The following is a 27794-nucleotide window of genomic DNA, read 5'->3' on the forward strand; positions in this document are numbered from 1 at the left end:
GGAATAACCCATGACACAGGTTTCCTTGATGATGATGATCACGAGACCTATTCTCTTAGGAGCGAACTTACATCCACAAGTGATTTCTTTGAGACAGAAGAATCCTCCCCGAGTAAATATGAAGATGATGCTAAGGTAGATCTTTCTCAACCTACAATATATGACTTGAGCGATGATGAGGGAGAAATTGAAGACTCTGATCAAGAGATGGTTGAAGTGGAAGAATTCACAGAAGATTATAATGGAGTAGAACTTACAAAACCACTGGAAACACCCATCCCAAGGTCGTTACCGTCCACCACAAACTGCAAGTGGGTAAAATCCTTATCTTTTATCTTCAATATTCTACTTGAATATGGTTTGCTTGAAACAGATGGCCAGCTTAGAGCTCTCTGCGGCTTTAAGAATAAAAGGGAAATGGCTCATACTCAGAGCCGGTGCACAAGGTTCAATAAGGTTCCACACTTCAACTCGAAGTGCAAGGATTGGTATCATGCTCAATTGAATGGATCACAGAGAACGTTTGGCTACCGTGGTGAGGATCTAATTTCCAAACCGCCCAGATGGAAAAGTATAGATCACAACGAAAGCGGATTTGGAACCAGAGTTTAGGATCCTGGAAAATATTCTGATATTCATCACCCCGGGAGCCTGAAAGTCTGTTTGAAGCTGCTCAGAAGCTTCACATGCCTAGTTTGGGACCCCGGAGGCCATTGGCATTCCAAGCATTGGTGGAGATTTCTGGATGAATTCAAACACAAGCCGCCATAACAGGAAGCTCAACCAACGTCCAACTTAAGGACTTTAACCAAAAGTGCTAGGTGGGAGACAACCCACCATGGTATGATCGTTCCTTTTTCATTTTTTTTATTTAGTTTTAGTTGTTTTCAAGTTTTATTTTATTTTTCATTGAACCTGGGATTACTCATAACATTCATATCATTTTTCACTCTGCATACTGCATAATTACATTTTTTTTTAAAAAAAAAAAGTGGCGTGCGACGCGACCGCATCAATCATGCGATCGCGTCAATTGCGATAAAACACCTCCCCCACGCGTCCGCGTCACTCATGCGGTCGCGTGCCCTGGAGATCGGCGTATAACCCCAACGTCCAGAAAGTTGGGCTGGAATCGTGCTTCCTTTGTGCTTTTCGCGCAAAAGACCCACGCGATCGCGTCACATGTGCATAACCAATTCCACGCGACCACGTGAGCGACGCGACCGCGTCGCATGGACTGCACAACACCCTAAATAGAGACAGAGAGTTACACTGAAACGACGCTAGAATCATGCGTCCAGCACAAATTCCAGCGACGCGATCGCGTCCACCCCTCTCATGCCTCTCCCATGGGATCGCGCGACCCACGCGATCGCATCCACTCATTTTTCACCCCTACGACGCGACCGCGTGCCCCACGCGGCCGCGTGGATTTCAAAATATAACCCCCCCAGCCACGCGAACCCTATTAGTCACGCCCACACCTCCACCCCCTTCCCCCTCTCTCCTTCCTCTATCCGCCGCCGCCACCACCCAGCCACCACCGACACCACCCATACGCCGCCGACCACCCAGATGCCGCCGCCACCTACCCTCCATCTCTCCTCTTCCCTTCTTTCTTCCTCTCTCTTCTTCCCCCCTCCTCCTCCGCCACTGCCCCCTCCGCGCCCCCATACGCCGCCGCCACCGTCAACCACAACCCCCCTCAACCAGCAACAGCCCCCCATTTCCCCATCCCCTATCCCCTCCCTTTCCCCCCTGACCGAACTGCCCCTCTGCGCCGCCGTGCCCTCCACCGCGCCGGACGCCGCCACCACCACCACCCAGCCGTTTCCTACCCGTTCTACTTCTTTCGCCCTCCCAGGTTCCGCAACACGCAGTCCCTTTTATCCCTTCGTCGTTTTTCTTCATTTTTCCATTTTATGTTCATGTTTAGGCTAGTTAGATATGCATGTTGTAGTGAATTTTAGGTTGTTAGGTAGCCTAGGATTTGGTTAGTGGATTTAGGTCTGTTTACTTGCACTGTTCATGTTTCTGTTTTATCAAATCTACAATTCTGCTGTTGCTATGCCCTTGTTCATATGCTGTGATTTCCTGCTTTACTGTTTATTACTCTGAATTTTCATGTTTATATTCATTATCTGTACCTGCAGCTTACTTTTTAATTCATATGCACTGCTTTGATTGCTGTTTATTTTCCAGGATAATCCATATTTAGCCGGAATGCTGCCCAAATTTCTATAAAATATTTTCATTCATGTTTTGGTTTAGCATTTTGAACTCTATTTTTCTCTGTTTTACCCGAACCATTTCATGAATGCCAGGGCATGCTTTATTATCTTCTTTGATTTCCTGGTTTATAAACTGCATCTGTGATGCTCTGATTCCATTTCTTCTTTCTATCTCTTTGAATCAGCATCAAATTGTTTTCCTTGTTTGGTTATGAGTTACTTCTATTCCTACCTGTGAATCCTTGTTACTTAGACTATTTTCTTTATGCCACTTACTTTACCCACCTTTTACTGACTCACTAATTTTAATTTACTAACTTCTTTTTCATATTCTAACCATACTAACTTTTTATAACATATTTTCTGACTTTCACTTTCCTCTAACTTTTTCACCATGGCATAATGACAATTTCTCTATTTAACTTGCATTCTAATACATTTTGGATTGTAAATTATTCCTTTCAAACTTTTAAACTGCTATACAATCCTTAATGCACATTTACCTAACTCATTTACCTCATTCTCATTCTCCTTTGCTGCTTTGAGTTTTCTTTGTTTAATTGCCTATTTGTTTTCCTATTTTTATATTTCTTGGTTTTCTGTTTTTCAGGATGTCTGCCTCACAGAGAAAAGGAAAAGGCAAGGCTACTAGCAAGCGCAAAAGAGGAGACCCCTCCCAGTCCATCATAGATCTAATGCATGATTCTTCATGGCGGAAGAAGAACTTTACCCAGCAGGAAAAAGCTGACCAGCTACTCCCTGCCACTGATCTGATAAAATTTGCTAACCGGTACTGTGAGCTGAAGTACCCGGTGTTTGCAACCTCCAGGAACCTGTACCTGGAGAGGACTCTGAGGATCCCAGGAGAACTCCAGCAATACACCACTGAGCAAATCAAACAAAGAGGCTGGTTCTTTCTGGAAAGAGCACTGACAGAGGTAAATGCATCTTGGGTTAGGAAATTCTACTGCAACTACTATCTCACTACCCTAGATGCAGTACATCTACGGGGCAAGCAGATTCTGGTCACTGAAGAGGCCATTGAGGACATCCTACAGCTCCCACCTAAGTCCGATCAGCCTGATGGTTACAAAAAGGCTGAGGAGGACATGCGTTTCTTGAGGTTTGATTGGGATGCTGTCAAGGCTAGGATAGCCCTGGACCCGACTGTTCCTTGGGAGATGGGTCAGGACACCTCCCTGCCCAAGGGTATCAAGAGGGCGTACCTAAATGATGAGGCTCGGTTATGGCATCAGATCCTGAGTAATTATGTGATGCCGAGTACTCATGAGACAGAGATTCCAACTGCTATGATTACTGATGAGCGGATAATTTATACGCTTTTTGGCATTGTTTTTAGGTAGTTTTTAGTATGATTGAGCTACTTTTAGGGATGTTTTCATTAGTTTTTATGTTAAATTCACATTTCTGGACTTTACTATGAGTTTGTGTGTTTTTCTGTAATTTCAGGTAATTTCTGGCTGAAATTGAGGGATTTGAGCAAAACTCTGAAAAAGGCTGACAAAAGGACTGCTGATGCTGTTGGAATCTGACCTCCCTGCACTCGAAATGGATTTTCTGGAGCTACAGAACTCCAATTGGCGCGCTCTCAACGGCGTTGGAAATTAGACATCCAGGGCTTTCCAGCAATATATAATAGTTCATACTTTATTCGAATAATGACGACGTAACTTGGCGTTGAACGCCAAGTACATGCTGCTGTCTAGAGTTAAACGCCAGAAAAACGTCATGATCCGGAGTTGAACGCCCAAAACACGTCATAACTCGGAGTTCAACTCCAAGAGAAGCCTCAGCTCGTGGATTGATCAAGCTCAGCCCAAACATACACCAAGTGGGCCCCGGAAGTGGATTTATGCATCAATTACTTACTCATGTAAACCCTAGGAGCTAGTTTATTATAAATAGAACATTTAACTATTGTATTAGATGTCTTTTGACCACGTTACATCTTTGGTCTCAGTTTTGTTTTATTCTTCATCCTAAGAGGCTATTGATCACGTTACAAGGGGGCTGGCCATTCGGCCATGCCTGAACCTTTTGCTTATGTGTTTTTAACGGTGGAGTTTCTGCACACCATAGATTAAGGGTGTGGAGCTCTGCTGTACCTCAAGTATTAATGAAATTCTATTTTCTTTTATTCAAATCTCTCTTATTCTTATTCCAAGATATTCATTCGCACCCAAGAACATGATGAATGTGATGATTAGATAACCCTCATTATCATTCTCACTTATGAACGCGCGTGATTGACAACCACTTTCGTTCTACATGCAACAGAGCTTGAATGTATATCTCTTAGATTCCCTAACAGAATCTTCGTGGTATAAGCTAGATAGATGGCGGCATTTATGAGGATCCGGAAAGTCTCACCTTGTCTGTGGTATTCCGAGTAGGATCCTGGGAATCCGGAAAGTCTAACCTTGTCTGTGGTATTCCGAGTAGGATTCCGGCAATAAATGACTGTGACGTGCTTCAGACTTGCAAGTGCTGGGCGTGATGACAAACGCAAAAGAATCAAGGGATTCTATTCCAGTAGGCGCAGGAACCAACCAGTGATTAGCCGTGCTGTGACAGAGTGCGTGAGCGTAGTTTTCACTGCGAGGATGGGATGTAGCCTTCAACCATGGGTGATGCCTCCAGACGATTAGCCATGCGAGTGACAGCCGCAGAGGACCATTTTCCCGAGAGGATTGAAAGTAGCCACCGTTGATGGTGAACCCCTATACACAGCTTGCCATGGAAAGGAGTAAGAAGGATTGAGTTGAAGCAATAGAAGAGCAGGCGTCCTTGGGCCATACAGCATCTTCATATACTTAACTGAAATTCCTACCAATGAATCTACATAAGTATTCTATCCCTTTTATTATGTCTATTTTATTATTTCTATTTTCGAACCCATAAACCAATTTAATCTGCCTGACTGAGATTTACAAGGTGACCATAGCTTGCTTCATACCAACAATCTCTGTGGGATCGACCCTTACTCACGTAAGGTTTATTACTTGGACGACCCAGTACACTTGCTGGTTAGTTGAACGGAGTTGTGAATTTAACCAGCGCCATTAGAAGCCTTCATCTCAAAATAGTTAGAACATGGATCACAATTTCGTCCACCAAGTTTTTGGCGCCGTTGCCAGGGATTGTTCGAGTATGGACAACTGACGGTTCATCTTGTTGCTCAGATTAGGTAATTTTCTTTTCAAAAATCTTTTTCAAAATTTTTCTTTTATTTTTCGTTTTTTCTAAACTTTATTTTCGAAAAAATTAATAAAAATTCAAAAAATTCATAAAATCATAAAAAAAAAAAAACCAAAAATATTTTGTGTTTCTTGTTTGAGTCTTGAGTCAATTTTTAAGTTTGGTGTCAATTGCATGCTTTTAAAAATTTTTCTTGCATTTTTTCGAAAATCCCATGCATTCAAAGTGTTCTTCATGATCTTCAAGTTGTTCTTGATAAGTCTTCTTGTTTGATCTTGATGTTTTCTTGTTTTGTGTCTTTTCTTGTTTTTCATGTGCATCTTTGCATTCATATTTTTCAAGCATTAAAAATTTCTAAGTTTGGTGTCTTGCATGTTTTCTTTGCATCAAAAATTTTTCAAAATTATGTTCTTGATGTTCATCATGATCTTCAAAGTGTTCTTGGTGTTCATCTTGACATTCATAGCATTCTTGCATGCATTCATGGTTTTGATCTAAAAATCTCATGCATTAAGCATTTTTGTTGTTTTTCTCTCTCATAATTAAAAATTCAAAAATAAAAAAAAATATCTTTTCCTTATTTCCCTCCAAATTTTCGAAATTTTGGGTTGACTTGGTCAAAAATTTTCAAAATTAGTTGTTTCTTACAAGTCAAGTCAAAATTTCAATTTTAAAAATCTTATCTTTTTTAAAATCTTTTTCAAAAATCATATCTTTTTCATTTTTTCTACTTTATTTTCGAAAATTTAAAAAAAAAATTATTTTTCAAAAATCTTTTTCTTATCTTTTATACCATATTTTCGAAAATAAGCTAACAATTAATGTGATTGGTTCAAAAATTTGAAGCTTGTTACTTTCTTGTTAAGAAAGGTTCAATCTTTAAGTTCTAGAATCTTATCTTGTAGTTTCTTGTTAGTGAAGTAAATAATTTTAAAATTTTTAAATTAATTCTTTTTTTCTTTTATCTTTTCCAAAAAATTTTATTTTTTCAAAATTTGATTTCAAAATATCTTATCTAACTTACTATCTTCTTATCTTTTTCAAATTTGATTTCAAATCTTTTTCAATCAACTAACTAACTTTTTGTTTGTTTCTTATCTTTTTCAAAACCACCTAACTACTTTTCTCTCTTCTATTTTCGAAAATACCTCTCTCTTTTTCAAAAATTCTTTTTAATTAATTAATTGTTTCATGTTTAATTTTAATTACATTTTATCTCTAATTTTCGAAAAATACTAACTCCTTTTTCAAAATTATTTTCGAAATTTCTCCTCTCTCTCTTCTTATTCTATTTAATTATTTAATTACTAACACTTCTCTTCACCTCCCTTCATCTAAAAATCCGAATTCTTCTTCATTCTTCTACCCCCTTCTTTTTCTACTAACATAAAGGAATCTCTATACTGTGACATAGAGGATTCCTCTTTCTTTTCTTGTTTTCTTCTCTTTCATATGAGCAGGAACAAGGATAAAGGCACTCTTGTTGAAATTGATCCAGAACCTGAAAGGACTCTGAAGAGAAAATTAAGAGAAGCTAAATTAAATTATTCTAAAGGTAACCTTTCAGAAACATTAGAACAAGAGAAGGAGATGGCAGCCGAAAATAATAATAATGCAAGGAGAATGCTTGGTGACTTCACAAAGCCAACGTCCAAATTTGATGGAAGAAGCATCTCCATTCCTGCCATTGGAGCCAATAACTTTGAGCTTAAGCCTCAACTAGTTGCTTTAATGCAACAAAACTGCAAGTTTTATGGACTTCCATCTGAAGATCCTTATCAGTTTTTAACTGAGTTCTTGCAGATCTGTGAGACTGTAAAGACGAATGGAGTTGATCCTGAAGTCTACAGACTCATGCTTTTCCCTTTTGCTGTAAGAGACAGAGCTAGAGTATGGTTGGATTCACAACCCAAGGATAGCCTGGACTCATGGGATAAGCTTGTCACTACATTCTTAGATAAATTCTTTCCTCCTCAAAAGCTGAGCAAGCTGAGAGTGGATGTTCAAACCTTCAAACAAAAAGATGGTGAATCCCTCTATGAAGCTTGGGAGAGATACAAGCAGTTGACCAAAAGATGTCCATCTGACATGTTTTCAGAATGGACCATATTAGATATATTCTATTATGGTCTCTCTGAATTTTCGAAAATGTCATTGGACCATTCTGCAGGTGGATCTATTCACCTGAAGAAAACACCTGAAGAGGCTCAAGAGCTCATTGACATGGTTGCAAATAATCAGTTCATGTACACTTCTGAGAGGAATTCCGTGAACAATGGGATACCTCAGAAGAAAGGAGTTCTTGAAATTGATACTCTGAATGCCATATTGGCTCAGAACAAAGTGTTGACTCAACAGGTCAACATAATCTCTCAAAATCTGAATGGATTGCAACATGCATCCAACAGTACTAGAGAGGCAGCTTCTGAAGAAGCTTATGATCCTGAGAACCCTGCCATGGCAGAGGTTAATTACATGGGTGAACCTTATGGAAACACCTATAACTCATCATGGAGAAATCATCCAAATTTCTCATGGAAGGATCAACAAAAGCCTCAACAAGGCTTTAACAATGGTGGACGTAATAGGCTGGGCAATAGCAAGCCATATCCATCATCTTCTCAGCAACAGACAGAGAATTCTGAACAAAACACCTCTAATTTAGCCAATGTAGTCTCTGATCTGTCAAAGGCCACTTTCAGTTTCATGAGTGAAACAAGATCCTCCATTAGAAATCTGGAGGCACAAGTGGGCCAGCTGAGTAAGAAAGTCATTGAAACTCCTCCCAGTACTCTCCCAAGCAATACAGAAGAGAATCCAAAAGGAGAGTGCAAAGCCATTGACATAGTCAATATGGCCGAATGCACAAAGGAGGAGGAGAACGAAAATCCTAGTGAGGAAGACCTCCTGGGACGTTCCTCAAGCAAGAAGGAGTTTCCTATTAAGGATCCAAAGGAATCTGAGGCTCATACAGAGACCATAGAGATTCCATTAAATCTCCTTCTGCCATTCATGAGCTCTGAAGACTATTCTTCCTCAGAAGAGGATGAGGATGTAACTGGAGAGCAAGTTGCTCAATATTTAGGAGCTATCATGAAGCTGAATGCCAAGTTATTTGGTAATGAGACTTGGGAAAGTGAACCTCCCTTGCTCATTAATGAACTGGATACCTGGATTCAGAAAATTCTACCTCAAAAGAAACAAGATCCTGGCAAGTTCGTAATACCTTGTACCATAGGCACCATGATCTTTGAAAAAGCTCTGTGTGATCTGGGGTCAGGGATAAATCTTATGCCACTCTCTGTAATGGAGAAACTGGGGATCATTGAGGTACAACCTGCCTTGTTCTCATTACAACTGGCAGACAAGTCATTGAGACAAGCTTATGGAATAGTAGAGGACGTGTTAGTAAAGGTTGAAGGCCTTTACATCCCTACTGATTTCATAATCTTAGACACTAGAAAGGAAGAGGATGATTGCATCATCCTTGGAAGACCTTTCCTAGCCACAGCAGGAGCTGTGATAGATGTCAACAGAGGTGAGTTAGTCCTTCAATTGAATGGGGACTACCTTGTGTTTAAGGCACATGGCCATCCCTCTGTGACAGAAGAGAGTAAGCATGAAGAGCTTCTCTCAGTTCAGGGTCAAGAAGAGCCCCCACAGTCAAACTCTAAGTTTGGTGTTGTGAGGCCACAACCAAACTCTAAGTTTGGTGTTGTGAGGCCACAACCAAACTCTAAGTTTGGTGTTAAGATCCTATATCCAAACTCTAAGTTTGGTGTGGACAACTATACAACATTGACCTGATCACCTTGTGGCTCGATGAAGAGCCACTGTCAAGCTATTGACTTTAAAGAAGCGCTTGTTGGGAGGCAACCCAATTTTATTTATCTAATTTTATTTTATTTTGTTTCTTTGTTATTTTTGTGTTTAATTAGGTACATAATCATGAGGAGTCACGAAAAAAATCAAAAAAATTAAAAACAGAGTCAAAAATAGAAGAAAAAATTTTTCACCCTGGAGGTAGCGCAGACTGGCGTTCAACGCCAGTAAGGTGCATCTGGCCGGCGTTCAACGCCAGAACAGAGCACCATTCTGGCGCTGAACGCCAGAAACAAGCAACAACCTGGCGTTAAACGCCAGGAACGTGCACAGAGAGGACAAACTGGCGCTGAACGCCAGAAACAAGCATGAAACTGGCGTTCAACGCCAGAAACATGCATTACATGGGCGTTGAACGCCCAAAACATGCACCAATGAACGTTTGAACGCCAGAATGATGCATGAAGACATTTTACATGCCTATATGGTGAAGGAATGGTATTTGTTTTCACCTTAGGATCTGTGGACCCCACAGGATCCTCACCTCAGGATCTGTGGACCCCACAGGATCCCCACCTACCAGATCCCCACCTTACCTTTTAATCCTAATCACACTCTCCTAATCCAAATCTCATTTCACCCTTCCCCATATCACACTTCCCAAAAACCTTCACCAATCACCTCAAGTCATCTTCCCAATTACCCCATTCACCATTCACATCAACCTCCTCTTCCCCATAAACTCCACCTACCCTCATAAAATTCAAATTCAATTTCCCACCCATTCCCACCCAAAATGGCCGAACTCCCACCCTCCCTCTCCCTATAAATAACCTTCCTTTCTTCTTCATTTTCACACAACACAAACCCCTTCTTCTCCCATATAGCCGAACATACTCTCTCCCTCTCTACCATATTATCTTCTTCTTCTTCTACTATTCTTTTCTTTCTTGCTCGAGGACGAGCAAATTTTAAGTTTGGTGTGGTAAAAGCATAAGCTTTTTTTTTGTTTTTCCATTACCAATGGCACCTAAGGCCGGAGTTTCCTCAAGAAAAGGGAAAGGGAAAGCAAAAGCTTCCACCTCCGAGTCATGGGAGATGGAAAGATTCATCTCCAAAAGCCATCAAGACCACTTCTATGATGTTGTGGCAAAGAAGAAAGTGATCCCCGAGGTCCCTTTCAAGCTCAAAAAGAATGAGTATCCGGAGATCCGACATGAAGTTCAAAGAAGAGGTTGGGAAGTCTTAACCAACCCCATGCAACAAGTTGGAATCTTAATGGTTCAAGAGTTCTATGCCAATGCATGGATCACTAGGAACCATGACCAAGGTATGAACCCAAGCCCAAAGAACTATCTCACAATGGTTAGGGGGAAATACATGGATTTCAGTCCGGAAAATGTAAAGTTGGCATTCCACTTGCCTATGATGCAAGGTGATGAACGCCCCTACACTAGAAGGGTCAACTTTAATCAAAGGTTGGACCAAGTCCTAATGGACATATGTGTGGAAGGCGCCCAATGGAGAATAGACTCCAAAGGCAAACCGGTCCAACTAAGAAGACTGGACCTCAAGCCTGTAGCTAGAGGATGGTTGGAATTCATCCAAAGATCCATCATCCCTACAAGCAACCGATCTGAAGTTACTGTGGATCGGGCCATCATGATCCATAGCATCATGATTGGAGAGGAAGTAGAAGTTCATGAGGTCATCTCCAATGAACTCTACAAAATAGCCGACAAGCCCTCACCCATGGCACGGCTAGCCTTCCCTCACCTCATTTGCCATCTATGTTACTCAGCTGGAGTTATCATAGAGGAAGATGTCTCCATTGAAGAAGACAAGCCCATCACCAAGAAGAGGATGGAGCAAGCAAGAGAAGCTCCTCACGGCCCTCAAGAAGCACATGAGGAAGCTCATCATCAACAAATTCCTGAGATACCTCAAGGAATGCACTTTCCTCCCAACAACTATTGGGAGCAACTCAACACCTCCTTAGAAGATTTAAGCCATAATGTGGAACAATTAAGGGTGGAACATCATGAGCACTCCATCATTCTCCAAGAAATAAGAGAAGATCAAAGAGCAATGAGGGAGGAGCAACAAAGGCAAGGAAGGGACATAGAAGAGCTGAAGAACACCATTGGTCCTTCAAGACGAAGACGCCACTAGAGGTGGATTCATTCCTTGTTCTTTATTTCTTTCTGTTTTCGGTTTTTAATTATTGTGTTTATCTATGTTTTGTGTCTTTATTTCATGATCACTAGTATGTAACCATGCCTTAAAGCTATGAATAAAATCCATTACTCCTTCACCTCTCTTAAAAGAAAAATGTTTTAATTCAAAAGAACAAGAAGTACATAAATTTCGAAAATAGCTCTTGAATTTAATTTAATTATATTGATGTGGTGACAATACTTTTTGTTTTCTGAATGAATGATTGAACAGTGCATATGTCTTTGGATATTGTTGTTTATGAGTGTTAAAATTGTTGGTTCTTGAAAGAATGATGAACAAAGAGAAATGTTATTGATGATCTGAAAAATTCATGAAATTGATTCTTGAAGCAAGAAAAAGCAGTGAAAAAAAAAAAAGAAATTGGCTAAAAAGAGTATATAGAAAAAGAAGGAGCAATAGAAAAAGCCAATAGCCCTTAAAACCAAAAGGCAAGGGTAAAAAGGATCCAAGGCTTTGAGCATCAATGGATAGGAGGGCCCAAGGAAATTAAATCCAGGCCTAAGCGGCTAAACCAAGCTGTCCCTAACCATGTGCTTGTGTCATGAAGGTCCAAGTGAAAAGCTTGAGACTGAGTGGTTAAAGTCGTGATCCAAGGCAAAAGAGTGTGCTTAAGAGCTCTGGACACCACTAACTGGGGACTTTAGCAAAGCTAAGTCACAATCTGAAAAGGTTCACCCAGTTATGTGTCTGTGGCATTTATGTATCCGGTGGTAATACTGGAAAACAAAGTGCTTAGGGCCACGGCCAAGACTCATTAGTAGCTGTGTTCAAGAATCAACATGCTTAACTAGGAAAGTCAATAACACTATCCCAAATTCTAAGTTCTCCAGAGACGCCAATCCCTCTAAACTACAAAGGAAAAAGTGAGATGCCAAAACTGTTCAGAAGCAAAAAGCTACAAGTCCCGCTCATTTAATTATAATTAATATTCATTGATATTTCTGAATTTATAGTATATTCTCTTCTTTTTATCCTATTTGATTTCCAGTTGCTTGGGGACAAGCAACAATTTAAGTTTGGTGTTGTGATGAGCGGATAATTTATACGCTTTTTGGCATTGTTTTTAGGTAGTTTTTAGTATGATTGAGCTACTTTTAGGGATGTTTTCATTAGTTTTTATGTTAAATTCACATTTCTGGACTTTACTATGAGTTTGTGTATTTTTCTGTAATTTCAGGTAATTTCTGGCTGAAATTGAGGGATTTGAGCAAAACTCTGAAAAAGGCTGACAAAAGGACTGCTGATGCTGTTGGAATCTGACCTCCCTGCACTCGAAATGGATTTTCTGGAGCTACAGAACTCCAATTGGCGTGCTCTCAACGGCTTTGGAAAGTAGACATCCAGGGCTTTCCAGCAATATATAATAGTCCATACTTTATTCGAAGAATGATGACGTAACTTGGCGTTGAACGCCAAGTACATGCTGCTGTCTGGAGTTAAACGCCAGAAAAACGTCATGATCCGGAGTTGAACGCCCAAAACATGTCATAACTCGGAGTTCAACTCCAAGAGAAGCCTCAGCTCGTGGATTGATCAAGCTCAGCCCAAACATACACCAAGTGGGCCCCGGAAGTGGATTTATGCATCAATTACTTACTCATGTAAACCCTAGGAGCTAGTTTATTATAAATAGAACATTTAACTATTGTATTAGATGTCTTTTGACCACGTTACATCTTTGGTCTCAGTTTTGTTTTATTCTTCATCCTAAGAGGCTATTGATCACGTTACAAGGGGGCTGGCCATTCGGCCATGCCTGAACCTTTTGCTTATGTGTTTTAACGGTGGAGTTTCTGCACACCATAGATTAAGGGTGTGGAGCTCTGCTGTACCTCAAGTATTAATGAAATTCTATTTTCTTTTATTCAAATCTCTCTTATTCTTATTCCAAGATATTCATTCGCACCCAAGAACATGATGAATGTGATGATTAGATAACCCTCATTATCATTCTCACTTATGAACGCGCGTGATTGACAACCACTTTCGTTCTACATGCAACAGAGCTTGAATGTATATCTCTTAGATTCCCCAACAGAATCTTCGTGGAATAAGCTAGATAGATGGCGGCATTTATGAGGATCCGGAAAGTCTCACCTTGTCTGTGGTATTCCGAGTAGGATCCTGGGAATCCGGAAAGTCTAACCTTGTCTGTGGTATTCCGAGTAGGATTCCGGTAATGAATGACTGTGACGTGCTTCAGACTTGCAAGTGCTGGGCGTGATGACAAACGCAAAAGAATCAAGGGATTCTATTCCAGTAGGCGCAGGAACCAACCAGTGATTAGCCGTGCTGTGACAGAGTGCGTGAGCGTAGTTTTCACTGCGAGGATGGGATGTAGCCTTCAACCATGGGTGATGCCTCCAGACGATTAGCCATGCGAGTGACAGCCGCAGAGGACCATTTTCCCGAGAGGATTGAAAGTAGCCACCGTTGATGGTGAACCCCTATACACAGCTTGCCATGGAAAGGAGTAAGAAGGATTGAGTTGAAGCAATAGAAGAGCAGGCGTCCTTGGGCCATACAGCATCTTCATATACTTAACTGAAATTCCTACCAATGAATCTACATAAGTATTCTATCCCTTTTATTATGTCTATTTTATTATTTCTATTTTCGAACCCAAAAACCAATTTAATCTGCCTGACTGAGATTTACAAGGTGACCATAGCTTGCTTCATACCAACAATCTCTGTGGGATCGACCCTTACTCACGTAAGGTTTATTACTTGGACGACCCAGTACACTTGCTGGTTAGTTGAACGGAGTTGTGAATTTAACCAGTGCCATTAGAAGCCTTCATCTCAAAATAGTTAGAACATGGATCACAATTTCGTCCACCAATTACCCTCCTCTGGTGTGTGATAGAGGGTAAGCACCTGTACTTGCCACGCTTTATCCGGCATTATATGGCCAGGGTCCACGTCCGAGGCACTCTCCCCTTTCCTTATCTGATTACATAGCTAGGTCGTCGAGCTGACGTGCCATGGGAGGATGCCGATGAGAGACCACTGGCTACGGATTGCAGGAAGATCATTCCTCACAGTAGGAACTTCCTAGCTTTGGGCTACAGACCACCACCTTTCACTGCTACTGATGAGACAGCCCCACCGTCCGCCGGACCCTCTTCATCCACAGCTGCCCCTGCTGCCACCACTGCACCTCTACCTACCTCAGAGCCCGTCTACCGCCTTGTGCACCGCTTATTTCGACAGCTTGATCAGATGGAGCGCCGTAACCGGCGCCGATATGAGCATCTGAAGCTGATGATCCGACAGGGCAGTGACATCCCCTCCGAGCCTGACTCACCATCAGAGCCATCAGAGGAGGAGGCGGATGAGCACCAGGAGGAGACCCATCCGCAGGCAAGCACAGAGCAGGCTGCTCCCCAGGCAGAGGTTCCACCTCAGATTGAGGCCGCAGATCCTGAGATCCCGATCCAGTCAGCACCTCCTCTACAGCAGCGAGATCCTCAGCCCACCACCACAGAGCCTCCAGCTACCATCCCTACCAGTGATGACACCCCTTCACACCTAGCTTGACTGAGCATCAGGGACGATGCTTTATTTTAAGTGTGGGGAGGTCGCCATCTCTGGCGTTTTATTTTGGTGAACCACTACATCTCTTTTTCTTTTATTCTGGATATTTTTCTGTATTTTTCTTTTTATTGTTATTTTCTAAGTACTTATACATTGTTACTTTGATGTATTTCTACTCTATTTCCGCATTTTGCATTTTTAGTTCATATTTTAGCTATTTAGTTTATTTTAGTTATTTAGTTTAGTTTGCAATTCTAACTTATTAGTGGATTAATTAGTATAGTTTACCCTTTTTAGCATAAGACAGCATAGTCTAAATTGAAAAATATAAAAAGGAAGTAAGCTAGAAAATTGAACATAACAGATTTAAATCCATAAACCTTGTATATAGAGCATTACATCATATAGTTAAGTTGACAACATTTCATCAAGGAGGAACATTAAAACCTTAAAGGCCACCTAAGACATTTTTTTTAAGAGAATAATAGGAAATTTTAACTAAACCTCCATGACATATGGTGGACGAAATTGTGATCCTCAAAGTTGGTCTCTTTGTATTTGTATGAAATCAAAAATACCCCAAAGAGATCATGGTGTGATGAATTAGGATCTTAATAATCCCTGGTGTGATCATAACTCCGTTCAACTTAACCAGCAAGTGTACTGGGTCATCCAAGTAATACCTTACGTGAGTAAGGGTCGATCCCACAGAGATTGTTGGTATGAAGCAAGCTATGGTCACCTTGTAAATCTCAGTTAGGCAGATTAAACGGTTTATAATGAGTTCGAAAATTAATAATAAACAGAAAATAAAATAGGATAGAAATACTTATGTAAATCAATAGTGGGAGTTTCAGATAAGCGTATGGAGGTGCTGTGCTCCTCTCGAATCTCTACTTTCTTATTACATTCATCCAATTCTTCTTATTCCTTTCCAAATGCTCTGTCACAGCACGGTTAATCATCTGTCGGTTCTCAATCAGGTTGGAATAGAATCCCTTGATTCTTTTGCGTCTGTCACTAACGCCCAGCCTTCAGGAGTTTGAAGCTCGTCACAGTCATTCAATACCGGAATCCTACTCGGAATACCACAGACAAGGTTAGACTTTCCAGATTCCCAGGATCCTACTCGGAATACCACAGACAAGGTTAGACTTTCTGGATCCCCATGAATGCCGCCATCTATCTAGCTTATACCATGAAGATTCTGTTGGGGAATCTAAGAGATATGCGCCCAGCCTAGAGTAGAACGGAAGTGGTTGTCAGTCACGCACGTTCATAGGTGAGAATGATGATGAGTGTCACGGATCATCACATTCATCAAGTTGAAGTGCAACGTATATCTTGGAATAAGAATAAAAGAGAATTGAATAGAAAGTAATAGTAATTGTATTGAAACTTGAGGTACAGCAGAGCTCCACACCCTTAATCTATGGTGTGTAGAAACTCCACCGTTGAAAATACATAAGTGAAAGGTTCAGGCATGGCTGAATGGCCAGCCCCCATGAAGGTTATCAAAAGACCGAATGGTCAAAAGATAACTAATACACTAGTAAAAAATCCTATATATACTAGACTAGCTACTAGGGTTTACATGAGTAAGTAATTGATGCATAAATCCACTTCCGGGGCCCAGTTGGTGTGTGCTTGGGCTGAGCTTGATCTATCCACGAGCTGAGGTTTTTCTTGGAGTTGAACGCCGAGTTATAGCGTGTTTTTGGCGTTCAACTCCGGGTTATGACGTGTTTCTGGCGTTTAACTCTAGACAGCAGCATGTACTTGGCGTTGAGCGACACTTTACGTTGTCAATTCCCGAATAAAGTATGGACTATTATATATTGCTGGAAAGCTCTGGATGCCTACTTTCCAACGCCGGTAAGAGCGCGCCATTTGGAGTTCTGTAGCTCCAGAAAATCCATTTTGAGTGCAGGGAGGTCAGATTCTAACAGCATCAGCAGTCCTTTTGTCAGCCTTTTTCAGAGTTTTGCTCAGGTCCCTCAATTTCAGCCAGAAATTACCTGAAATCATAGAAAAACACACAAACTCATAGTAAAGTCCAGAAATGTAAATTTAACATAAAAACTAGTGAAAACATCCTTAAAAGTAGCTTGAACTTACTAAAAATACCTAAAAACAATGCCAAAAAGCGTATAAATTATCCGCTCATCACAACGCCAAACTTAAATTGTTGCTTGTCCCCAAGCAACTGAAAATCAAATAGGATAAAAAGAAGAGAATATACTATAAATTCCAGAATATCAATGAATATTAATTCTAATTAGATGAGCGGGACTTGTAGCTTTTTGCTTCTGAACAGTTTTGGCATCTCACTTTTTCCTTTGAAGTTTAGAATGATTGGCTTCTCTAGGAACTTAGATTTTCGGATAGTGTTATTGACTTTCCTAGTTAAGCATGTTGATTCTTGAACACAGCTACTTATGAGTCTTGGCCGTGGCTCTAAGCACTTTGTTTTCCAGTATTACCACCGGATACATAAATGCCACAGACACATAACTGGGTGAACCTTTTCAGATTGTGACTCAGCTTTGCTAGAGTCCCCAGTTAGTGGTGTCCAGAGCTCTTAAGCACACTCTTTTGCTTTGGATCACGACTTTAACCACTCAGTCTCAAGCTTTTCACTTGGACCTTCATGACACAAGCACATGGTTAGGGACAGCTTGATTTAGCCGCTTAGGCCTGGATTTTATTTCCTTGGGCCCTCCTATCCATTGATGCTCAAAGCCTTGGATCCTTTTTACCCTTGCCTTTTGGTTTTAAGGGCTATTGGCTTTTTCTGCTTGCTTTTTCTTTTTTCTTTCTATTTTTTTTCGCCACTTTTTTTTTTCGCAAGCTTTTGCTTTTTCACTGCTTTTTCTTGCCTCAAGAATCAATTTCATGATTTTTCAGATCATCAATAACATTTTTCTTTGTTCATCATTCTTTCAAGAGCTAACAGTTTTAATATTCATAAACAACAATATTATAAGACATATGCACTGTTCAATCATTCATTCATAAAACAAAAAGTATTGTCACCACATCAATATAATTAAACTAAATTCAAGGATAAATTCGAAATTCATGTACTTCTTGTTCTTTTGAATTAAAACATTTTTTCATTTAAGAGAGGTGAAGGATTAATGGATTTTATTCATAGCTTTAAGACATGGTTACTACATACTAATGATCATGAAGTAGAGACACAAAATATAGATAAACATAACATAGAAACCGAAAAACAGAAAGAAATAAGAACAAGGAATGAATCCACCTTAGTGGCGTCTTCTTCTTGAAGGACCAACAATATCCTTGAGCTCTTCTATGTCCCTTCCTTGCCTTTGTTGCTCCTCCCTCATTGCTCTTTGATCTTCTCTTATTTCATGGAGAATGATGGAGTGCTCATGATGTTCCACCCTTAATTGTTCCACATTGTGGCTCAAATCTTCTAAGGAAGTGTTGAGTTGTTCCCAATAGTTGTTGGGAGGAAAGTGCATCCCTTGAGGCATCTCAGGGATTTCTTGATGATGAGCTTCCTCATGCATCTCTTGAGAACCGTGGAGGGTCTCTCTTGCTTGCTCCATCCTCTTCTTGGTGATGGGCTTATCCTCTTCAATGGAGATGTCTCCTTCTATGATAACTCTAGCTGAGTAACATAGATGGCAAATAAGGTGAGGAAAAGCTAGCCTTGCCATGGTGGAGGGCTTTTCGGCTATTTTGTAGAATTCATTGGAGATTACTTCATGAACTTCTACTTCCTCTCCAATCATGATGCTATGAATCATGATGGCCTGATCCACAGTAACTTCAGATCAGTTGCTAGTGGGAATGATGGAGTGTTGAATGAACTCCAACCATCCTCTAGCTACAGGCTTAAGGTCCAGTCTTCTTAGTTGGACTGGCTTGCCTTTGGAGTCTCTCTTCCATTGAGCTCCTTCAACACATATGTCCATAAGGACTTGGTCCAACCTTTGATTAAAGTTGACCCTTCTAGTGTAGGGGCGTACATCTTCTTGCATCATGGGCAAGTGGAACGCCAACCTCACATTCTCTAGACTAAAATCTAAGTATTTCCCCCGAACCATTGTGAGATAATTCTTTGGACTCGGGTTCATACTTTGATCATGGTTCCTAGTGATCCATGCATTGGCATAGAACTCTTGAACCATTAAGATTTCGACTTGTTGCATGGGGTTGGTTAGGACTTCCCAACCTCTTCTTCGGATCTCATGTCGGATCTCCGGATACTCATTTTTCTTGAGCTTGAAAGGGACCTCAGGGATCACCTTCTTCTTTGCCACAACATCATAGAAGTGGTCTTGATGCCTTTTGGAGATGAATCTTTCCATCTCCCATGACTCGGAGGTGGAAGCTTTTGTCTTCCCTTTTCCTTTTCTAGAGGATTCTCTGGCCTTAGGTGCCATTGATGGTAATGGAAAAACAAAAAAAGCTTATGCTTTTACCACACCAAACTTAAAATATTGCTCGCCCTCGAGCAAGAGAAGAAAGAAGAGAAGAAGAAGAAAAAATATTGAGGAGAAGGTGGAGTGTGGGTTTCGGCCAAGGTATAGAAGAGGGGGTTGTGTTGTGTGAAAATGAAGTGGAATGGAGGGGTTTATATAGGGAAAGGGGAGAGGGTAGGTTCGGCCATTTTAGGGTGGGTTTGGGTGGGAAAGTGTTTTTGAATTTTGAAGGTAGGTGGGGTTTATGGGGAAGAGTGGATGGATGTGAGTGGTGAAGAGGTAATGGGGAAGAGAGATTGAGGTGATTGGTGAAGAGTTTTGGGAAATGTGACATGGGGAAGAGTGTTAATAGGATTAGGAGGTAAGGTGGGAATATGTTAGGTGGGGATCCTGTGGGGTCCACAGATCCTGAGGTGATCCTGTGGGGTCCACAGGTCCTGAGGTGTCAAGGAATTCTATCCCTGCACCAAATAGGCATGTAAAATGCCTTTGCATACCATTCTGGCGTTTAAATGCCGAGGTGATGCACGTTCTGGGCGTTCAACGCCCATGTAAAGCATGTTCTGGGCGTTCAATGCCCATATGTAGCATGTTTCTGGCGTTGAACGCCAGTTCCATGCTTGTTACTGGCGTTCAGCGCCAGCTTTTCTCAAGGCACATTCCTGGCGTTCAAACGCCAGAATGTTGCTTGTTTCTGGCGTTCAGCGCCAGATTCATGCTCTGTTCTGGCGTTGAACGCCAGTCTGTCCTTCCTCCAGGGTGTGATTTTTCTTCTGCTGTTTTTGATTCTGTTTTTAATTTTTATATTTTTTTCGTGACTCCACATGATCATGTACCTAATAAAACACAAAATAAAAATAAAATAAAATAAAATAAAAATTAGATAAATAAAATTGGGTTGCCTCCCAACAAGCGCTTCTTTAATGTCAATAGCTTGACAGTGGGCTCTCATGGAGCCACGAGGTGATCAGGTCAATGTTGTATAGTTCCAACACCAAACTTAGAGTTTGGATATGGGGTCTTAACACCAAACTTAGAGTTTGGTTGTGGCCTCTCAACACCAAACTTAGAGTTTGACTTTGGGGGCTCTTCTTGACTCTGAACTGAGAGAAGCTCTTCATGCTTACTCTCTTTTGTCACAGAGGGATGGCCATGTGCCTTAAACACAAGGTAGTCCCCATTCAATTGAAGGACTAATTCACCTCTGTTGACATCTATCACAGCTCCTGCTATGGCTAGGAAGGGTCTTCCAAGGATGATGCATTCATCCTCTTCCTTCCTAGTGTTTAAGATTATGAAATCAGCAGGGATGTAAAGGCCTTCAACCTTTACTAACACATCCTCTACTATTCCATAAGCTTGTCTCAATGATTTGTCTGCCAATTGTAATGAGAACAAGGCAGGTTGTACCTCAATGATCCCCAGCTTCTCCATTACAGAGAGTGGCATAAGATTTATCCCTGACCCCAGATCACATAGAGCTTTTTCAAAGGTCATGGTGCCTATGGTACAAGGTATTAAGAACTTGCCAGGATCTTGTCTCTTTTGAGGTAAAATTTTCTGAATCCAGGTGTCTAGTTCACTAATGAGCAAGAGAGGTTCACTTTCCCTAGTCCCATTACCAAACAACTTGGCATTCAGCTTCATGATAGCTCCTAAATATTGAGCAACTTGCTCTCCAGTCACATCTTCATCCTCTTCAGAGGAAGAATAGTCTTCAGAGCTCATGAATGGCAGAAGGAGATTTAATGGAATCTCTATGGTCTCTATATGAGCCTCAGATTCCTTTGGATCCTTAATAGGAAATTCCTTCTTGCTTGAGGGACGTCCCAGGAGGTCTTCCTCACTAGGATTTTCGTCCTCCTCCTCCCTTGTGCATTCGGCCATGTTGATTACATCAATGGCCTTGCACTCTCCTTTTGGATTCTCTTCTGTATTGCTTAGGAGAATACTGGGAGGAGTTTCAATGACTTTCTTGCTCAGCTGGCCCACTTGTGCCTCCAGATTTCTGATGGAGGATCTTGTTTCACTCATGAAACTGAAAGTAGCCTTTGACAGAACAGAGACTAGATTGGCTAAATTAGAAGTGTTTTGTTCAGAACTCTCTGTCTATTGCTGAGAAGATGATGGAAAAGGCTTGCTATTGCTCAGCCTATTGCGTCCACCATTGTTAAAGCCTTGTTGAGGCTTCTATTGATCCTTCCATGAGAAATTTGGATGATTTCTCCATGATGAATTATAGGTGTTTCCATAAGGTTCACCCATGTAATTAACCTCTGCCATTGCAGGGTTCTCAGGATCATAAGCTTCTTCAGAAGCTGCCTCTTTAGTACTGTTGGATGCATTTTGCCATCCATTCAGACTTTGAGAAATCATGTTGACTTGCTGAGTCAACACTTTGTTCTGAGCCAATATGGAATTCAGAGCATCAATTTCAAGAACTCCATTCCTCTGAGGTGTCCCATTATTCACGGAATTCCTCTCAGAAGTGTACATGAACTGGTTATTTGCAACCATGTCAATGAGTTCTTGAGTCTCTTCAAGCGTTTTCTTTAGGTGAATAGATCCACCTGCAGAATGGTCCAATGACATTTTCGAAAACTCAGATAGACCATAATAGAATATATCTAATATGGTCCATTCTGAAAACATGTCAGATGGACACCTTTTGGTCAACTGCTTGTATCTTTCCAAAAGCTTCATAGAGGGATTCACCATCTTTCTGTTTGAAGGTCTGAACATCCACTCTAAGCTTGCTCAGCTTTTGAGGAGGAAAGAATTTATCCAAGAAGGCCGTGACCAGCTTATCCCAAGAGTCCAGGCTATCCTTAGGTTGTGAATCCAACCATATTCTAGCTCTGTCTCTTACAGCAAAAGGGAAAAGCATGAGTCTGTAGACTTTAGGATCAACTCCATTCGTCTTAACAGTCTCACAAATCTGCAAGAACTCAGTTAAAAACTGGTAACAATCTTCAGACGGAAGTCCATAAAACTTGCAGTTCTGTTGTATTAAAGCAACTAGTTGAGGTTTAAGCTCAAAATTATTGGCTCCAATGGCAGGAATGGAGATGCTTCTTCCATCAAATTTGGGCGTTGGCTTTGTGAAGTCACCAAGCATTCTCCTTGCATTATTATTATTTTCGGCTGCCATCTCCTTCTCTTGTTCTAATGTTTCTGAAAGGTTACCTTTAGATTGTTGTAACTTAGCTTCTCTGAGTTTTCTCTTCAGAGTCCTTTCAGGTTCAGGATCAAATTCAACAAGAGTGCCTTTTTCCTTGTTCCTGCTCATATGAAAGAGAAGAAAATAAGAAAAGAAGAGGAATCTTCTATGTCACAGTATAGAGATTCCTTTATGTTAGTAGAAGAAGAAAGGGGAGAAGAGTGAAGAAGAATGAATAGTCTGTATAAAGAATAAGGATAGGGGAGGTGAAGAGAAGTGTTAGTAAATAAATAATTAAAGAGAATAAGAAGAGAGAGGAAAATTTCGAAAATAATTTTGAAAAAGAGTTTAATATTTTCGAAAATTAAAGAAAAGATAAGATTAAAATTAAAATTCAAAACAATTAAAAAGAATTTTTGAAAAAGGGATGAGATATTTTCGAAAATTAGAGAGGAAAAAGTAGTTAGGTGGTTTTGAAAAAGATAAGAAACAAACAAAGAGTCAAATAGTTAGTTGAAAAAGATATTAAAATCAAAATTTGAAAAGATAGGAAGATAAGAAGTTAGATAAGATATTTGAAATCAAATTTTTTTTGAAAAAGATAAAATTTTGAAAAAGATATGAAAAAAGAGATAAGATAAAAAGATAAGATAGAAAGGATAAAAAAAGATTTTAATTTTTAAATTTAAAATTACTTACTTCACTAACAAGAAATTACAAGATAAGATTCTAGAACTTAAAGATTGAACCTTTCTTAACAAGAAAGTAACAAACTTAAAATTTTTGAATCAATCACATTACTTGTTAGTTAATTTTCGAAAATTAGATATAAAGATAAGAAAAAGATTTTGAAAGTATTTTGAAAAAGATTTTTGAAATTTTCGAAAAAGAGGAAAAATTGGAAAAGATATGATTTTTGAAAAAGATTTTGAAAAGATAAGATTTTTAAATTTTTGAAAATTTGACTTGACTTGTAAGAAACAACTAATTTTAAAAATTTTTGACCAAGTCAACCCAAAATTTCGAAAATTTGGAGGAAAATAAGGAAAAGATATTTTTTTTGATTTTTTGAAATTTTAATTATGAGAGAGAAAAACACAAACATGACCCAAAACATAAAAATTTTGGATCAAACACATAATGCATGCAAGAACACTATGAATGTCAAGATGAACACCAAGAACACTTTGAAGATTATGACGAACATCAAGAACATATTTTTGAAAAAATTTTTATGCAAAGAAAACATGCAAGACACCAAACTTAGAAATCTTTAATGCATGGACTCTAACAAACGAAAAATGCATATGAAAAACAACAAACAACACAAAGCAAGAAAACATCAAGATCAAACAAGAAGACTTACCAAGAACAACTTGAAGATCATGAAGAACACTATGAATGCATGGAATTTTCGAAAAATACAAGAAAAAATTTTTAAGGCATGCAATTGACACCAAACTTATAAATTGACTCAAGACTCAAACAAGAAACACAAAATATTTTTGGTTTTTATGATTTAATGATTTTTTTGTATTTTTATTATATTTTTTTTCGAAAATAAAGTTAGGAAAAATGAAAAAGAAAAGAAAAATTTTGAAAAAGATTTTTGAAAAGAAAATTACCTAATCTGAGCAACAAGATGAACCGTCAGTTGTCCATACTCGAACAATCCCCGGCAACGGCGCCAAAAACTTGGTGGACGAAATTGTGATCCTCAAAGTTGGTCTCTTTGTATTTGTATGAAATCAAAAATACCCCAAAGAGATCATGGTGTGATGAATTGGGATCTTAATAATCCCTGGTGTGATCATAACTCCGTTCAACTTAACCAGCAAGTGTACTGGGTCATCCAAGTAATACCTTACGTGAGTAAGGGTCGATCCCACAGAGATTGTTGGTATGAAGCAAGCTATGGTCACCTTGTAAATCTCAGTTAGGCAGATTAAATGGTTTATGATGAGTTCAAAAATTAATAATAAACAGAAAATAAAATAGGATAGAAATACTTATGTAAATCAATAGTGGGAGTTTCAGATAAGCGTATGGAGGTGCTGTGCTCCTCTCGAATCTCTACTTTCTTATTACATTCATCCAATTCTTCTTATTCCTTTCCATGGCAAGTTGTATGTAGGGCATCACCGTCTTCAATGGCTACTTTTCATCCTCTCGGGAAAATGGTCCTATGCGCTGTCACTGCATGGCTAATCATCTGGAGGCATCACCCTTGTTGATGGCTACATCCCATCCTCTCAGTGAAAATGGTCCAAATGCTCTGTCACAGCACGGCTAATCATCTGTCGGTTCTCAATCAGGTTGGAATAGAATCCCTTGATTCTTTTGCGTCTGTCACTAACGCCCAACCTTCAGGAGTTTGAAGCTCGTCACAGTCATTCAATACCAGAATCCTACTCGGAATACCACAGACAAGGTTAGACTTTCCGGATTCCCGGGATCCTACTCGGAATACCACAGACGAGGTTAGACTTTCTGGATCCCCATGAATGCCGCCATCTATCTAGCTTATACCACGAAGATTCTGTCGGGGAATCTAAGAGATATGCGCCCAGCCTAGAGTAGAACGGAAGTGGTTGTCAGTCACGCGCGTTCATAGGTGAGAATGATGATGAGTGTCACGGATCATCACATTCATCAAGTTGAAGTGCAACGTATATCTTGGAATAAGAATAAAAGAGAATTGAATAGAAAGTAATAGTAATTGTATTGAAACTTGAGGTACAGCAGAGCTCCACACCCTTAATCTATCGTGTGTAGAAACTCCACCGTTGAAAATACATAAGTGAAAGGTTCAGGCATGGCCGAATGGCCAGCCCCCATGAAGGTGATCAAAAGACCGAATGGTCAAAAGATAACTAATACACTAGTAAAAAGTCCTATCTATACTAGACTAGCTACTAGGGTTTACATGAGTAAGTAATTGATGCATAAATCCACTTCCGGGGCCCACTTGGTGTGTGCTTGGGCTGAGCTTGATCTATCCACGAGCTGAGGCTTTTCTTGGAGTTGAACACCAAGTTATCGCGTGTTTCTGGCGTTCAACTCCGGGTTATGACGTGTTTCTGGCGTTTAACTCCAGACAGCAGCATGTACTTGGCGTTGAGCGCCACTTTACGTCGTCAATTCCCGAATAAAGTATGGACTATTATATATTGCTGGAAAGCTCTGGATGTCTACTTTCCAACGCCATTGAGATCGCACCATTTGGAGTTCTGTAGCTCCAGAAAATCCATTTTGAGTTCAGGGAGGTCAGATTCCAACAGCATCAGCAGTCCTTTTGTCAGCCTTTTTCAGAGTTTTGCTCAGGTCCCTCAATTTCAGCCAGAAATTACCTAAAATCATAGAAAAACACACAAACTCATAGTAAAGTCCAGAAATGTGAATTTAACATAAAAACTAATGAAAACATCCCTAAAAGTAGCTTGAACTTACTAAAAACTACCTAAAAACAATGCCAAAAAGCGTATAAATTATCCGCTCATCAACATACATGAGTGATATATGATTTATGAGTTTGAGAACATACAGCCTGTGAGTTTTGAGCTTAATTGTATGGTTACATTTAAACCATAATATTTTATTCCTGTGTGTTCCACTCTTCTTTTCTATTCTGGTGTTCTTTGCTTTGTTTTAATCTATATGTCCAGTATAGAATATAGATACATACCAAGAGAGTGATTGAGGCCTTGTTTGATTTTTAACTCACTATCCCAAATAAAGCCTACCTTTTATGCCATCCTTGTTAGCCCTTTGAACCTTTTGATCCCCTTTTATTCTATTTAGCCACACCACTAGCCTTAAGCAGGAAAACAAAATTAAATCCCAAGTTGAATCATTGGTTAGCTTAAGATAGAAAATTGTGAATAGATTAAAGTGTGGGAAACCTATTGGGAACATGGATGATAGAAACAAAGGTAGGAAAAGTTGAAAGAAATAAAATAACTCAAAAACTTTGGGAAGCATGCTCATGAAAAATCAAAAATTAATTACCATGTGCATTAAAAAAAATAATAATAATAATTTTTCCAAAATAAAAGCAATGCACATGGGATAAAAATAAAAAAAAATAAAAAAAAAATTTTGAAGCATGAGCATGTAACAACAAGTGGGAAAATATGGGAAAATAGGTAGAGAAATTTTGTTTTACTAAATATGTATGTTAGGTGAGATCTTAGTCTAATTAAGGATTCACTTATTAACTCACTTAGCTTTACACATATACCCTTACCTTTACCTTGGCCCCATTACAACCTTAATTAAAAGACCTCATGATTTTTGGTATGTCTATATTTTATAATTGTTGATTGGTTAGATGAAAAATAAAGTTATAGAAAGTAAGGATAAAAAGAAGAATAGAGTGATTAACCCAATAAACACTGAGTGATTAGAGAGTAAACACAAAATCCAGTGAGGGTTCACTAACTCATTAACATATATCTCTGCTTAAATTACTAATTGTCTTGCGAGTTTATAAATGTTTCTTTTCCCATCTCAATTGTAAAAGTGCTTTATCACTATCTAAGGTTGGCTATATATATATATATATGAATCCTTGAGAATGTGAATTGACCTAACTACATGTAAGCTTTATATATGAGTGAATAAAATTAGAATTGCATCATGCATTTAGTTAGTTGCATTTAGATTAGAATTGCATTGCATGGCATTCAACCACTTCAAAACCTTAATTTTTACCTTGGACATAGCATGAGGACATGCTATTACTTAAGTGTGGGGAGGTTGATAAACCCATATTTTATGATATATTTTATGCTTAATCTGAGTGATTTATTCAATCCTTCACCCACTTATTCATATTAATTGTGTGGTTTTACTTCTCCTTCCTTAGTATCTGATGTATGTGAAAAACATGTTTTCCTATGCTTTTAAATTAATTATTTTAATCACCTTTAATTCCATTCGATGCCGTGATTAGTGTGTTGAGTAGTTTCAGATCTTCTAAGGCAGGAATGACTTAAAGGACGAAAAAGGAAACATACAAAAATGGAAGGAAAGTGCAAAATGGAGTTTCTGAAGGAACTGGCATCCACGCGATCGCATGGACGACGTGATCGCGTTCCAGAAGCGAAGAGGCAACGACGCGACC

General features: G+C 39.6%; 1 non-coding gene across 1 annotated transcript; it reads right to left on the reverse strand.

Annotated features, from left to right (window-relative positions):
* Positions 1-7436: 7436 nt before the first annotated feature.
* On the reverse strand, positions 7437-7540 carry LOC130972542 (small nucleolar RNA R71). The gene has a single exon (XR_009083704.1). It is a non-coding gene; the product is annotated as a small nucleolar RNA R71 (small nucleolar RNA).
* Positions 7541-27794: the final 20254 nt, after the last annotated feature.

The sequence above is a fragment of the Arachis stenosperma genome, chromosome 3, assembly GCF_014773155.1.
Source record: "Arachis stenosperma cultivar V10309 chromosome 3, arast.V10309.gnm1.PFL2, whole genome shotgun sequence".
Classification (NCBI taxonomy): domain Eukaryota; kingdom Viridiplantae; phylum Streptophyta; class Magnoliopsida; order Fabales; family Fabaceae; genus Arachis; species Arachis stenosperma.